We start from the raw sequence: 12,737 nt of genomic DNA on the forward strand, positions 1-12,737 counted from the left end.
ACAACTCACGGGTACTTCATGAATTCTCAGTTTCGTTGGTGTGAACACTCCATCTACCCATGCAGTGAGGTGTGAATGCTCCACCCATGCAGTGAGGTGTGGATACTCCATCCACCCATGCAGTGAGGTGTAAACACTCCATCTACCCATGTAGTGAGGTGTGAGCATTCCATCTACCCATGCAGTGAGGTGTGGATACTCCACCCATGCAGTGAGGTGTGAATACTCCATCCACCCATGCAGTGAAACTGAAAATTTCCTGAAGCCTCCTCATCCAGGGCGATTACTATCCAAGTTTTTCTAGAAAACCTCCATAGCCAAAGGAGATTAAAGTCATGTAAATGTTAAAGTCAAGTAAATGGTGCTCTGCTGGCACCAAGGGCAGAACTCTGTTGCATTGCCCTTACTTGGATCTGGGTTGCAGTCCTCAGTCTCAGGGCAAGGAGGAGTGCTAGTGTACCAGAACTTGCTACCAAAGGGGAGCTGGGATCCTGGCGATACTTCCAAGGCAGAAAAGAGTGCTTGTGGTCATTCAAACCAGAGTGCAGGCCAGGAGAACAATAAACACACCTCTACTTAGATTATACCGCCTTGGAAGTACCAAAAACTCATACTTCCCCAGAATTATCTCTGAAAACAGCTACACAAAAAACCTGAAGCTTGGGACAGTGATCCCTCCGCTCTGGAAGCAGAAATTGAAAGAATCCACCAGTCACTTTCTGAAAGAAACCCCAAAATGTAAACTCCCAAGAATATTATAGCCAAAAAATCCAAAGCTCCTGGGTTGAGGAACAAATGCTTCAGCAGCCAGACAGAAAGAATTCAAGTACTGTGGCAAAGGAATGAAAGGCTTGGAAATTAAGAGTCCAGAAGGCAAGGCATCTAGGAGTACAACCAAGAATAGCCTGCCCAGAAAAACGGATCTTTAATGAAATAGAGGATTTCCAAGGATTCCTGATGCTAGGTGACAATATAGATAGAGTGCTGGGCCCCAGGTCAAGAAGACCTGAGTTCAGATACAACCTCCAACACTTTTAATTCAATAAACATTTAAGTGCCTTCTATGTGCCATGCACTGTGCTAAGTGCTTACTAGCTGTGTGACCCTGGACAAGTAACTACTACCATCTACATTGGTGTCTTCATCTGTAAAATGAGGATAATAATAGCATCTACTTCCCAGGGTTGCTGTGAGGATCAAATGAGATAATAATTGTAACGATCTTAGCATAGCAGCTGGCACATAGTAAGCACTGTAAGAAGGGGAACATGAGTGAGGAATCATAAATGGCTAAACATTCTTGTATGGGAAGATGATACGTGTAACTCCTCAGAACTTTATTACAAGGGTCTTGGAATGACTTTAAGGCAGAGAGCCTGGGTGTGATTCTATTACATTTGGATGATCTCGAAAGAAGAATGAAAGGGTGAGAAAGAAGGATGCACTGGGGGATGGGGGAAAGGAGAGGAAGAATGAGGAAAATTATCTCCCATAAATGGAGCATGCCAGGAAGAGTTTATACAACATAGGGGAGAATGGGGAGAGTTGGGAAAACTTAAACCTCACTCTTATCTGAACTGGTTCAAGGAGGAAAGAATACATAGAAACCCCCAGTAGGATAGAGAAATTCATTTAATCCAAAGGGAAGTAGGAGGGAAGGAGAAAAAGGGGAGTGGAGAAAAAAGGGAGAGTAGAGGCAGCTAGCTGGTGCAGTGAATAGAGCACCAGCCCTGAAGTCAGGAGCATCTGAGTTCAAATCAGACCTCAGACATTTGACACTTAACTAGTTGTGTGATCTTGGGCAAGTCACTTAGCCCCAATTGCCTTGCCTTCCCCCCTCCAAAAAAAAACAGGGAGAGTAGACTAAAGGAGGCAGTGGTCAGAAACAAAACACTCTTGAGGAGGGGACAGATTAAAAAGTGAAAGATAAATATAAGAGAGTAGGATAGAGGAAAATACACAATTAGCAATAATTACTGTGAATGTGAACAGGATGAACTCATCCATAATATAAAAGAGGACAACAGAATGAATTAGAAACCAGAATCCAACAATATGTTGTTTACAAGAAACACACTTGAAACTGAAAGATACACATAGAATTAAAATAAGAGGCTGGAGCAGAATTTATTTTGCTTTAGAGAAGTTAAAAAAAAAAAGGCAAGGGTGGCAATAGTGATTTCAGACAAAGCAAAAACAAAAATAGACGTAATTAAAAAGAGATAAACAGGGAAACTACATTTTACTAAAAGGTACCATATCAGTACTGAACATATATGCACCAAATGGCATAGCATCCACATTCTTGAAAGAAAAGTTAAATGAATTACAGGATGAAATAGTAAAATTATAATAGCAAGGGACCTCAATTTCTCCCTTCTTAGACCTAGATAAATCTAACCATAAAAAAAAAAAACACAAGAAAGAAGTTAAGGAGATCAGTAGGATTTTAGAAGAGTTATATTTATAGACCTTGAGAACATCAAATGGAAATAGAAAGGAGTTTACCTATTTCTCAGCTGTAGTGGCATCTTCACAAAAACTGTCCATATATCTCAGCATAAAAACCTCACAAATGCAGAAAAGAAGAGTATTTCTCCTAACCATGATGAAATAAAAATTACATTCAATAAAGGACCTTTGTGAATAGATTAAAAATCAATTGGAAACTAAAGGACCTAATCTTAAAGAATAAATGGGTCAAGGAATAAATCAGAGAAACAATAATTTCATGAAAGATAATGATAATGAAATAACTTACCAAAACTTGTGGCATGCTACCAAAGCAGTACTTGTGGAAAATTTTATATCACTAAATGCTTACTTCAATAGAAGAGAGAGAGCAGATCAATGAACTGGGCATGTACCTTAAAAAAAACCAACAAGAAAAACAATAAATTAAAACCCCTCATTTAAACACCAGTACAGAAAACCCTGCAAATTAAAAGAGAGATTAATAAAATAAATCATTGAACTAGTAAGTAAAACTGAGTTGAATTTTTTAAGACAATAAAATAGATAAACCATTGACTAATTGTACTTTTTTCCTTAATAATATTTTATTTTATTTTTAATTACATGTACAGCAAGCAATCTGATATAGGCTATCATATTAAACATATTTCCACATTAGTCATATTGTGAAAGAATCAGAAGGGAAAAACCATGAGAAACAAAAAAAAGTAAAAATATATGCTTTCATCTGTATTCATACTCCATAGTTATTTCTCTGGAAGTGTTTAGCATTTTCCATCATGAGTCTTTTGGAATTGTATTGCTAAAAAGAGTGAAGTCTATTGGATCATTGCACAGTGTTGCTGTTCATGTGTAATGTTTTTCTGGTTCTGCTCACTTCACTTAGCCTCAGTTCATCTAAGTCTTTCCAGGTTTTTCTGAAATCCTCCTGCTCATCATCTCTTATAGCATGATAGTATTCCATTACATTCACATACCACAATGATTTTATTTTTTAAAAAGAAAGAAGAAAACCAAATTATTAATATCAAAAATTAAAAGGGTCAACTCACAACCAATGAAAATTAAATAAAAGCAATTATTAAAAGCTATCTTACCTATCTCTATGCCAATAAAACTGACAATCTAAATGAAATGAATGATTTTTTTTTATAAAAACATAAGTTGCCCAGATTAACAAGACTGGAAATAAAACAAATAATCCTATTTTAGGGAAAGAAATTGAATAAACTATAAATGAGCCCCCTAAGAGGAAAAAAAGCTCAGGACCAAATAGATTTACAAAGTGAAGAATTCTACCAAACATTTAAGGAAAAAATAATTCTAATACTATATAAACTATTTGAAAAAATAGATAAAAAGGAGTCCTACCAAATTCATTCTATAACACAAATATAGTATTGATACCCAAAGCAGGGAGCCAAAACAGAGAAAGAAAACTGTAAATTGATTTTCCTAATGAATATTGATGCAAAAATTTTAAATAAAATACTAGCAAAGGAATTATAATATATATCACAAGTGTCATACACTATAACCAGGCTGGATTTATACCCTCCAATCTCTCATCTTCAAGTGCTTTTCAAACATCTCAAACTGGTCCTGTAGTTGATATCTTAAACTCAACATATCCCAAAACTGACCTCATTATCCTTTCTCCTAAACCATCTGTCACCCTATCTTCCTTATGACTGTAAAGTGCAACACCCTCCTCCCAGTCCTCTAGGCTCTCAACCCAGGAATTATCCTGGGCTCCTCCCTATCTCTCACAACCCTCCTCCCATATCCAGTATGTGCCAAGGGCTGTCAACCTCTTCATTATTTCTCCAATATGCCCCCTTCTCTCCTCTGACACTGGCCCTCATCACCTAACATCTGGCCTACTGCAATAGCTGCTGTAGGTCTGTCTGCTTTAAGTCTTTCCCCACTCCAGTCCATCCTCCATTTAGCCACTAAAGTGATTTTCCTAAAGCATAGGTTTGCTCTCGTCACACCCACACACACCCACTCAGTAAACTACAGTGGCTCCCTTTTGCCTCCAAATGCTTTTTTTTGTCATTCAAAGCCTCCATAGTCTAGTCCCTTCCTGCCTTTCCAGTCTTCTGACACCTTATTCCTTGAAACATACTGTTTGATCCTGTAAAACACTGGCCTCCTAGCTGTTCCATGGACAAGATGTTCTATCTCTTGGCTCAGGGTATATTTTTCTGTCTGTCCCCCACACCTGGAAAGCCTTCCCACCTCAGCTCTGCCTACTGACTTCCCTGGCTTCTTTTAATTCTGAAATAAAATCTCATTTTTTACTGGAAGCCTTCTCCAACTCCTCTTAATTCTAGTGCCTTTCTCTGATAATTATCTCCTATTCACCCTAGATATAGCTTTCTTTGCATATATTTGTTTAAATATTGTCTTCCCATTAGATTATAAGCTCCTTGAGTACAGAGACTGTCTTTTCCTCTTTTTATTCCCCAATGCCTGGCCCTCAGTAGGCACTTAGATAATGTTGATTGATTGACTGATGCCAGGAATGCAGGACTTGTTCAATATTTGGAAAACTATAAGAATAATTGACCATATCAGTAACCAAAACAACTAAAATCATATGATTATCTCAGTAGATGAAGAAAAAGCTTTTGACAAAATACAATGCCCCTTCCTGTTCAAAACACTAGAAAGCATAGGAATAAATGGAACTTTTCTTAAGATAATAAATACTATCTGTCTAAAACCAAAAACAAACATTATCCTTTCCAGTAAGATCAGGGGTGAAAGGAAGGATGTCTGTCATCACCATTATTATTCAGTATTGCCCTACAAGTGTTAGCTTTTGTAAAAAAAAAAAAAAAAAAAAAGAAGAAGAAGAAATTGAAGGACCAAGTATGGGAAATAAGGAAATAAAATGATCAATTTTTACAGATGATATAATAGTTTCCTTAGAGAACTATGGAATGGCCACCAAAAAAACTAATTGAAACAATTAACAACTTTGGCAAGATTATAAGATTTAAAATAAACCCACACAATCATTAGTATTTCTGTATATTATCAACAAAACTCAGCAGGAAAAGATAGAGAAATTTCATTTAAAACAGCTAGAAACCATATAAAGTACTTGAGAGTCTACCTGTCAATGGAAACACAGGAATTTTATGAACACAATTCAAAAACGCTTCACAGAAATAAAGACATCTAAATACCTGAAGAAATGTTAATTATTCATGGGTAGGCTGAGTCAATATGATAAAAATGACAGTACTACCTAAATTCATTTACTTATTCAGTGCCATCCCAATCAAACTACCAAAGAATTACTTTATAGAGCTAGAAAAAGTAATAAAATTCATCTGGAGGAATAAAAGGTCAAGAATATCAAGGACATCATTTTTAAAAAAATATGGAGGAAGGGTGGCTAACAATACCAGATCTCAAACTATACTACCAAGCTTTGATCACCAAAACAATTTGGTAATGAGTAAGAAATAGAGTAGTCGATTAATGGAACAAATTAGGTATACAATATATAAAAGTAAATGAGCACAGTAACCTAGTGTTTAGTAAACCCAAAGATTATAGCTATTGGGGCAAGAGTTCACTATTTGACAAAAACATCTGGAAAAAAATGAAATATAGTCTAGCACAGGTGTGGGGAACCTGCAGCCTCAAGGCCACATGTGGCCTTCTAGGTCCTCGGGTGTGGCCTTTTGAAGAGTCCAAATTTTGCAGAACAAATCCTTTTATCAAGGGGATTTGTTCTCTGAAGTTTGGATTCAGTCAAAGGGCAGCACTTGAGGATCTAGAGCAGGGGTGAAAAACCTGCAGCCTTGAGGCCACATGCAGCCTTTTAGATCCTTTTATAAAAGGATTTATTCTGTAAAATTTGAATTATCAAAAGGCTACATGTAAGGATCTAGAAGGCCACATGTGGCCTCAAGGCCACAGGTACCCCACCCCTGATCTAGAGAGCCACATGTAGCCTTAAGACTGCCAGTTCCCTACCCCTGGTCTAACAGAAATTAGGTGTAGACCAACATCTCAAACCTATATTAAGCCCAAAATGAGTACATGATTTAGATATGAAGGTTGATATCATAAGCAACTTAGTGGAGTGTAGAAGAAATACCTGTTAGACCTATGGCTAGGCAAGAATTCGTGACCAAACAAGAGATAGAGAGGTTCATTGGAGGTAAATATAGTGTTTTGAGCAAATTAAATTTTAAAAGTTTTTACACAAACAAAACCAATGCAGCTAAATTTATAAGAAAAGTCTGAAATTAGGATAAAATCTTTGCAGCAAGTTTCTCTGATAAAGGTCCCATTTCTCAACTATATAGGGAAATGAGTCAAATTTATAAGAATAAGAACCATTTCCTAAATAAAACCTGTTTTCAGAGGAAGAAGTCAGAGTTCTCAATGTGCTTAAAATTACTAATATAAAAATTCCAATTAAATGAATTCTGAGATACTATCTCATACCCTTCAGATTGGCTGAGGTGACAGAAAAGCAAAATGTTAAGTTTCGCAGGGGATGTGGGTAAATAGGTGCTATTAATGGAGGCGTAAACTGGTCCAGCTATTCTGAGAAATTATTTGGCACCCTACCCCCCAAAAAACTTATTAAATTATGCATACCCTTATGCCCAAAGTAGATCAAAGAGGGAAAGAACCCATATGTACAAAATTATTTATAATTGCTCTTTTTGTGGTGGCAAAGAATTGGAAACTGAGGAGATACCCATCAGTTGGGGAATGGATGAAAAAGTTGTGGTATATAAATATCATAGAATGCTATGAGAAATGATGAAGAGAATGGTTTCAGGAAAAACCTGGGAAGACCTATATAAATTGATGCAAAGTGAATTGAGCAGAACCAGGAGGACAGTTTATATAATAACAACAGTATTTATTATAAAGATATATAATAAACTGTGAAAGATTTAATAATTCTGATTAATGCAGTGAACCACCACAATTCCCAAGGATTGATGATGAAACATGCTGTCTATCTTCAGATAGAGAGCTGATGGGCTCAGGGTACAAACTGAAGCATTTTGTCCTTTTTCTTTTTTTCTTGCTTCCCCCCATCCCCAGAACATGACTAATACATAAATTTGTTTTGCATGACTTCGTATTTGTAATGGGTTTTGTATTTTTTGTCTTCTTAATGGGGAGGAGTGGAGGGAGGAAGAGAATTTGGAGCTAAAAATAAAATAAAATTGATTTTTAAAAAAAGAGAAAGTGAGAGAGGAGCTGGAGACCTTGTTTGAAACCCATAATTCCAAATAAATCCAAATGAGATAATAAAAAAAACCTCACAGAAATGAAATGAAGTCTGAAACTGCTTCTGATGGTCTTGTGTTGCTTGGATATTGAACAGTGAATAGTCTGGAAATAATTGGAGTAACTTCTGCAGAAGGGTCCAGACACACAGTGGTGAGCCAGAAAGATGATATATACAATGACGACAGTATCAAGAGAAAAAACAACCACTGTGAAAGAATTTAAAAATGAATGTTGTGAAATTATGAAGAATAATCGTGATTCCAAAGAAGAAAGATGAGACAATACCTCCCCTCACTCCTTTGCAAGGGGGCCAGGAGGCAGATGGTGTGCAGCCTGGAGAAGGCCTCACAAACCAGGTGTTACGACTTCCCATATTCCCATCTGGCATCCTAGAATCATTCCCCATGACTGCAGCAGCTGGCAGTAGGGGTTTTATAAGAAATTTCGAACACACTGGATGCAAGGCAAGAAGGCATATTCCCATGGGAAAAGGACCTAAATATACAAAAATATCTCTTTCAACTCTTTTTGTGGCGACAAATAATTGGAAATTGAGGGGATGCCCATCAGTTGGGGAATGGCTGAACAAATTGTGGTATATAAATATCATAGAATGCTATAAGAAATGATGAAGGGAACAGTTTCTGGAAAAACCTGGGAAGACATATAAACTGATGCAAAGTGAATTAAGCAGAACCAGGAGAACCTTTTACACAGTAACAGCAAAATTGTGCAATGACTAACTTTGATAGACTTAGCTCTTCTCAGCAGTGCAAGGATCTAAGACAACTCCAAAAGACTCATGATGGAAAATGCTATCCACATCCAGAGAAAGAACTATGGAGTCTTTGTGCATGTTAAAGCAGGCTATTTCCACTTTATTTTTGTTTCTTGCGGATTTTCCCTTTTGTTTTGAGTCTTCTTTCACTACATGACTAATGTGGAAATATGTTTAATGTGATTGTACATGTATAGATTATATCAGATTGCTTGCTGTCTTGGGGAGGGGGAAAATTTAGAACTTAAAATCTCCTAAAGATGAATGTTGAAAACTAAAAATTAATTAATCTAAAAAGAAAAAGAAAAAAGAAGACAAATTCCCAGTTCTACATGGAGCCCAGAAAAATAATTCCAAGGCTCTACAGTGCCTGAGAACTTGAACAGCCTGTGCAGAGGAGAGGAAGACTTTCAGTAGCCAGAAGTTGTTAGTCCTTTGCCACATGTGCCCTTGAAACTTGAGGTCACTTTGCCTTAGACTCTATACCTTCTGGTAAAAGTGTCACAGAGTTTTTGGAGAGGGGGATATTTTGTGTCAGTTGTTCTTTTCATTGTATCACCTTAGTAAATATCCCTGTCTAGCAACCAATTTATTCATGTTGACCAAATGATAATCAATTCCCGAATGTGGTGGGAAGCACAGCTGGTGGGAGCTTCTAAGGTACAAAGCATCAGCTGACCCCTAGAGCCCCCAGAGGAGGCGTAATCATGTTCTGGGGACCTGACTTAGGAGAGGGAAAGCCAGTGGGGGTTGGATACTGACCTCAGAGGATGTGTTACAGATTTCCTGTCTGTGCAACTGATTTTTTGGACCCAAGCACAAAACTTTTCATTTACTCTCTGTGAACTTCATCTTCCTAGATTCAGTTCATTGTTCTAGCCTGTTAAGGTCTCTCCAATCTGCCATCCTTCCTTCATAGTTTCATGTCATTTACAGATGTGACAATTGTCCAAGCCCTCATCAGGATGAAAAATGCTGAATGCTACATTTCATTCTTTCCTGGAGGCCTGGCTGCAGGGATTTCAGAGTAACTTGGGCAATCGTGACATGAAAATCATCATCATCATCATCATCATTAGTATTTGGTATGGCTTGTCACCACTCAGTGGGCAGTAGATCAGTACACCTTCCAAGACCAGCCCTTGCATTCTTGCAGCAGTGTCTGTAACAATATCCTCATGCATCTGACCTCATCCCGCCCTCTTTCTGTGCCCTTGGTCTCAGTGTCGGCCAGATCCTGTTATCCTCATAGGACTGTTAGGGTCACCTTTCTAGGCAAAGACACAATTTCCAGCCCGTGATGCATGCAACTGTGATATGGGCTATACTTCAAATTGCTTTGGTGTGGCCTTAACACTAAGCTTCCCCACAGTGGATTCTGACCATCCATCATCTTTGTTTGATGCACTGCCCATTGAAAATCCCCTGTGTGAAAGAAAGGTTCCGGATATGTCAGAATATCTGAAGTGGCACTTTTTTGCGGTAGCCAAGGCCTGGGCCTGGAAACAAAGTCAGTGTCCGTTGATTGGGAAGTAGCCAGACAAATGGTGATGCATGAATGTAATATATTACTGCACAGAGAGAAATTATGAATATGAAGAACTCTAAGCAACCTAGCAAGACACCAGCTGATGCAGAGTGAAGTCAACAGAACCAGGAAAGTGACTACAATAATGTAAATGAGGGGAGGAGGGGCCATATAATGCTGTGTATTTATAGTAACCAAGCTTAGCCTAGAAAAAGATGAGAAAATGTGCCTCCCTCCATACCTTGCAGAGGTGGGGGGCTATGGGTAGGGGAAAGTGCATGTGCTGTCAAACTCAGTACATATTTTGGCAAGTTTTTCTGAACTGCTTTTTTTTCTGTTTTATTTTTTTGTTACAAGAGGTAACTCAGAATAAGGGGATGATTTTTTTTTTGCTTTTTTTTTTCAAGGGGGCGAGGAAGGGCAATTGAAGTTAAGTGACTTGCCCAAGGTCACACGGCTAGTAAGTATGAAGTGTCTGAGGTCGGATTTGTACTCATTTCCTCCTGACTCCAGGGCTGGTGCTCTATTCACTGCACCACCTAGCCGCCCCCTGAGGATTTTTTTTAATGAATAAGATGTAAAAATAAGATATCAGTAAATAGACTTTTAAAAAATCTCCTGTGTGTCTACCATGGCCCAATCCCACCCTAGCACTGCCCAGAAAGGGAATTTGTAGCTCCCTCTCTCTAGGTTAACAATGATTGACAAATATAAAATCCTCTGTTGGGCTCTCCATAACCTGGCCCCTTCCAGCCTTTCCCGTGTTCTTACATCTTCCTCCCATTGCATACTCTTTGAGCCAGGGACACTGGCCTCCTTGCTGGTCCTCCACTGGGACAGGCTATCTCCTGACCCCAGGCATTTTCTCTGGCTGACCCCATCCTAGAATTCTCTCCTCTTCGTTTCTTCCTCTCTCCCTCTGGCTTCCTTCAAGTGTGGAGAGGAGAGGGAACCTGGACTTTGAGGCTGACCCCTGACACCCTTTTTAGGATTGAGACTAACCTCTGATTTCTCTGCCCTACCAGTGAAGCCTGGCTTTTTTTTTTTCAATCAGAGTTTAGTCTTTGGGGTCAGGTGATTGGAATTTGATTTAATTACTTTCTGGGCTCCAGTACACTGTGTCCTTTCTGGTGGGAAAGAATTTAACCTTTGGTGACTTTTCCCTGTGGGTCATCATAGCTGCTGACCTGGGCTGGGTATATGGCATTTGTCTGGGCCCTCTCACCCTTTCACCTGCTTACCTCCTCAGAGTATTATTGATCCGATGTTTTCAGTTGGGTAGCTTGATACAAGGTCCTAAGTAAAGGAAGCTTAACCTTTTCCCTGGGCAGAGGTGGGGAAGCAGGGAGAGAAGGGAGCCTGTTGGGAACTCTGAAAAGTACTCTGAGAGTTCATTCAGCAAAGTCTATGAGTATGCCCGAGTCCCAGAGCTAGGCTTTGGGGATGCAGATTGGAAATAAGATGTCTCCCTGTAGTGGCAAGAGCCCTGCATTTGGGCCTAAAGGATCTGGGTTTTTAATCCTCAGGTTGCTCCTCTTCTGTATGACCTGGGGCAAGTCTCATATCTCCCTTCGGGCCTCACTTTCCTCATCTGCAAAAAGGCAGAATCAGAGCAGACAGTCTCCAATCTCCTAAGATGTCTTCTGGCTCTAGATCCTAGGATTCTGATTCTCCAAGGAACTTGATCTAGTAGGAAGATTAAAACACACACAATAACTATGAGCTGAAATTAGAACGTAAACACATAGGAGAGGTTCAGCCAGAGTGGTAGGAGAGATTTGATTGGTCTCTGTATTTGATTGGTGCTTAATAACTGTCTGATGAATTTGATTTAATTCTGTGAATATCTGGGAAGGCTTCTTGGCACAGGGTTATCAGGCCCTCCCAGGATCTCTTGCTGTTAAAAAAAGTTAAATGGTTCTTTAAAAAAACATTTGCCTGAGAGTCAGATGACTTGGGTTCTGGGCACCACCAGTAGCTGTATGACCTTGGACAAGTCTGCTAACTACTGACTAACTGCACAGAGCTAGATTTCTCGTCCGCAAGATTGGACTTGTTGAGATCAATTGATAGATCTGGGGAAGCACTTTGTAATATAGATCTATAAGGTAATAGCTTTAGCCAAATAAGAATATCATCTTTGCTGCTTTTGAAACTCACTGCCTCATTTCTCAAAAACTATTGCAAATAAGGGTTTCCATGTCTTTTCACTAAACTTAGCCTGTCCTAATTGGAAATATTTTTGGCTCTCCCATCTGTTGAGCTGGTGTGCAGAGGACTTCCTGTGTGAAAGCCTTCAAGACAACAGGATGCAGTAGAGTTTCTAGGGAGTCCCTAATCAGTTGTTAGGATATCAGAGAGGAAAACATGCCCTTATCCTAGGTGTGAGCAGTGTTCTGGGATTTCAGAGTTAGTGGTGGCTTGAGATCAGATCAAACCAGTTGGCTTAATGGATAGAGTGCTGGACCTGAAGTCAGGAAGACCAGAACTCAAGTCCAGTTTTGGTTTCTTCATCTCTAAAATGGGAAAAATAATAGCGCTTGATTTCCAAGGTTGTGAGAATAACATAAGATAATATGCGTAACACACTGGAACTCTCAAAGTGCTATATAAATGATGATGGTGGTGGTGGTGGTGGTGATGGTGATGATGATGATGATGGTGGTGGTGGTGGTG

The 12,737-nt window shown here is 39.0% G+C and overlaps 1 protein-coding gene across 9 annotated transcripts in view; it reads left to right on the plus strand.

Annotated features, from left to right (window-relative positions):
* TANGO2 (transport and golgi organization 2 homolog) overlaps positions 1-12,737 on the plus strand; it is a 169,579-nt gene that overhangs the window by 64,881 nt on the left and 91,961 nt on the right. The window lies entirely within an intron of this gene.

The sequence above is a fragment of the Petaurus breviceps genome, unplaced genomic scaffold, assembly GCF_028583685.1.
Source record: "Petaurus breviceps papuanus isolate PSGF00001 unplaced genomic scaffold, PetGlider_PUasm1.0 428, whole genome shotgun sequence".
Classification (NCBI taxonomy): Eukaryota; Metazoa; Chordata; class Mammalia; order Diprotodontia; family Petauridae; genus Petaurus; species Petaurus breviceps.